This window comes from Gossypium raimondii, chromosome 13 (assembly GCF_025698545.1).
Source record: "Gossypium raimondii isolate GPD5lz chromosome 13, ASM2569854v1, whole genome shotgun sequence".
Lineage (NCBI taxonomy): Eukaryota > Viridiplantae > Streptophyta > Magnoliopsida > Malvales > Malvaceae > Gossypium > Gossypium raimondii.
In genome coordinates this window covers 51203626-51207576 of record NC_068577.1, presented here as the reverse complement: position 1 = coordinate 51207576, position 3951 = coordinate 51203626, and positions in this window count along the sequence as shown.

Here is a 3951-nt window from a genome sequence, read left to right as displayed (position 1 = left end):
AAAGGAAAATTAGTCAAGAACAAAACCAAATGCGGAAACATACCTGATCCATTGATTTCTTGGAATCTTCAATCTTGTGGTTTTGATCTTCCAAATTAGCACATAAGTAATTCAGAGAATGTGACTCTCTCTTTTCTAAAGATGAGATATTAGAAGAGTTACTTGTGTGTAATTTGGGGACCATAAGCCTAAGATATAACTTTTGCATATTAATCCTAATTTCCAATCAGCCCATCATCAATTAGAAATTAGTTACTAGAGTATCTATACATATTTGGTTCATACTAAATTAGATCACTTTTAAGTTGGGCTAATGTTTTATGATAGTAAATAATAACACGTAATTACTATTAATATATATTCAATAGAACATGCTGTTTACTAGAAAGATTCCTTAGTTTATTTGAGTCAAGAAGATAGATTTTGATATATTTGCAGTTTTAGGTGAGAAATAGAGAAATGTTTGAAAAAAATAATGATGTAACTTATGTGTTTTCTAATTTTAAAATCCCACAACAAATATTTATTTTAAAAGAGTTTGAAAGTTCACAATTACTTAGTAGATACAGCTAAACATACATATGCATTTTAAGTTCAAAGATTAAACAAATGTCGAAGATTTTGTAAATATAGTAAGATGTTATCATGTGTTACAATTACAAGGTAAAATAAGTTGTTCATGCATTTGTTTCTATTGCATGGGTTTTGCTTTTGATGAAGAAATCTAGGCGGGTGTGTTTTTTTACTTTTCAATATATATTTTTCAAAAAATTAATTAAAAAAACATATGGTTGGATTTAAATCTGTGTTATTCACAACAATAAAACATAAATTTTACCACTAAACCAAAGTTTTATTTTAATATGATATTAAAATATTTTAATTGTATTATGCATATTTTATTACCTCTATCAATTATATATTTATACTAAAATCCCTAATTGAGTTAGTGTCACGAATCAACTTGGTTAAAATGTTGCGATAATGTGTTTTTGTAATTAAACTAAGTTATATTATTTAAAGGTATTTAACTTTTTTAAATATTTTAAAAGAAAATAAACATATGGGATTTGAACCCATCTTATGTACATTAACAAAACTTTAATTTTACCAATAAACCAAATTTCTATTTTAATATAATATTAATATTTTAATTGTATTATGCATACGTTATTACCTCTATCAATTGTATATCTTGATAATGTTGTTAATTGAGTTGGTGTCGGGTTAAATCGAACCAACTAAAGATTTATGATACCATGACAAATAATTGTAGTACATTTAATATTATTAATATGATGTATTTGTGTGTTTAAATTCATTTTAGTCACAATTTAATCTTTTCTTATTTTAACATCGTGCATATTTTTAAAAGATGATTTGTTTTTAATACTTACTTCTCTTTTGTTTTGTTTTTTGCCAAAACCTACCTACTTATTTTATTCAATGATCTTTTGTTGAACACTAAAAATTAAAATTGTCAAACACATTTAAATTTTTCATATATATAATTGTTTAGCACAAATATAATATAAGTAATTATTTAAATACAATTTTGGTAGTTAATTATTATATATACATTCACTTAAAATCCTTAATAATCATTTTTTATTTTCTCCTCATCGCTACAATTGCTTTTAAATTCAAATACATATTTTACTATTGGTTTTAATCTCACTATTATAGTACTCAAATTTATCGTCACCACTGTTTTTACTTTTTAATCTCACCAGAACTAATTGTACCACCCATTCAAAAACAACCCATTAACTAACCTAAAAATCATTTAATTTTAAATCAATTTATTTTATTCCTAAAGTAACCCTCCACGTCATGAAGGGTAGCTTATATAAATGGTATTTAATTGGTATCTTTATATTGATCCGATCATCTATGAAAACGCAGAAAAGAAAATAATATCATAGAATTGGAACAAAACTTATGGTTGACTTCTTGATTGTTGCTTTTAAAGGTGTTGTAATTACGAGAAAATACATGACTGCGGGTGTGATTCATGCATCTTTTTGAATGACTGATCTGATAAGAATTATTTGTTTGTATCCAACTTTCAAATGCATCGTACTTTTCCTTCTAAAAGTGTATGATTTTTGGTCAATTTGAGCATTAAATCATATATGTTTCCAATAAATAAAACTTATATATATTTTTTCAATTAATGTAATCTTTTAATTTGTTCAACTCCTTTCACAGATTGGAATTGGTGGCCTACCCCTTCCACACATTTACTCCTAATTTCTTTTTCTTCCTCAGTAATGATAATAATTAATATTCATCTTCCTTACACTTTATTCAATTAATATTTTAAAATAAAAATTTTATTTAAATCTAAGTAATTTTATTATTTTGAAAACACTAAACAATTTTTTTCAATTTATTATATATAAATTTATAATTTAATAATTTTAAGAGATTAAAATACACTTTTTAATTCCAGTGCAAGACCCTATTTGCCCCTCTTTGTATTACCATCCTATTTTTGGGCTTAATTTACATTTTAATTTTAACATGAAAATTAAATCATTATATCTTAATATAAATAGTATGTTCAAAATTTACTCTACTTTTTTGAAACATAGGGAGGAGTAATAGATCTTTTATTGCATCTTCTTTTTTTTAAAGAAAACACCTGCAAGAGTCCAACTATATTAAATTAAAAGGTATCATCCAAGAGTAATCAGGGAATGAAATCTGGATAGTCTAAACCAAATTTAAAAGTAACAATCAATGTGCCAAATAATGAGCAATGCAATTGGTTGACTATGAGCACTGTTAGAAGAATCACAAATACCTAAGGCTTCTCTAACAATACGACTATAAAGAGATAAATTTAGAGTCTGACTGTTAAATTTATTAACAAATAACTTTAGGAAAACCTTTCTTTAGGGCTTTTTAAAAAGCACAACCCAAAGCGAGAACCTCAACTGAAAGAGCGACGAAAGCCTCGGCAATCAAACAAGCCAAACCGATTAGCACCATTCCTTCGTGGTCATGAAAAATGGCACCGCAAGCAAAACATTCCGTCTCTGCATTTCGTGCCATGCCAACATTAACTTTGGCCGCATCTTCACAAGGCGGAGTCCACTAAGCCATAGTTTATGATTCCAATTTTTATTTAATTTCAACAGGTTCACAATAAAAAAAATTTTGTTAGAAAATTAAAATTTGCTTCAAAGTCCATTATTGATTTCATTGTATTCTTTGAAATTTTTATTTTTTTTAGAGCTATAACTTCATTAAATTACGTTATTATACTATTTTGACAGTATATAATAGTGTAACGGTTTTCTTTACTACTATAATTTAAATTATTTAATCAACATATAAACAAAATTAAATATGGAAATTACAAACCACCTTTAATAAACATATTAATAAGCGAACCTTGTATGTTGGCTTTATAATTAAAGCGTTCACTGTTCTAGATGTAACTAAGTTTGAGTCGCGCTAGTAGTATTATTGTTAAGATTTTACCTTTCTATTGTAACTTACCAAAATAAAAATTTATTTTGTCATGTTATTTTTACCAGATTTGGAGCATGATTTTAGGGTTTTAATCCATTATAGTTTGAATCAATTATATTGTGAGACATGCTTTAATAAAGTTACCGTAAATTTGATAATATGTTTACCACAATAATGGGAATTGATAAAATTTAGTCTATTTATATCGTTATATATTAACATGGTTGGTGAAATAATAAGACAATGACACGTGGTGTGTTATGTATACCACATACTAACGATATAAAGATAAGTTTTAACAGAGAAATGAATGAAATTTTAATAAAATGACTAGTTTACTCATTAATCTAACATATAAAAATTAATTTTCCTATTTTAAATAAAAATGACAAAATACAATCTGATTCCTGACATAATTCGCTTACTCTATTAGATAGAATTCCACGATGGAAACTGAAACTTCTTCAA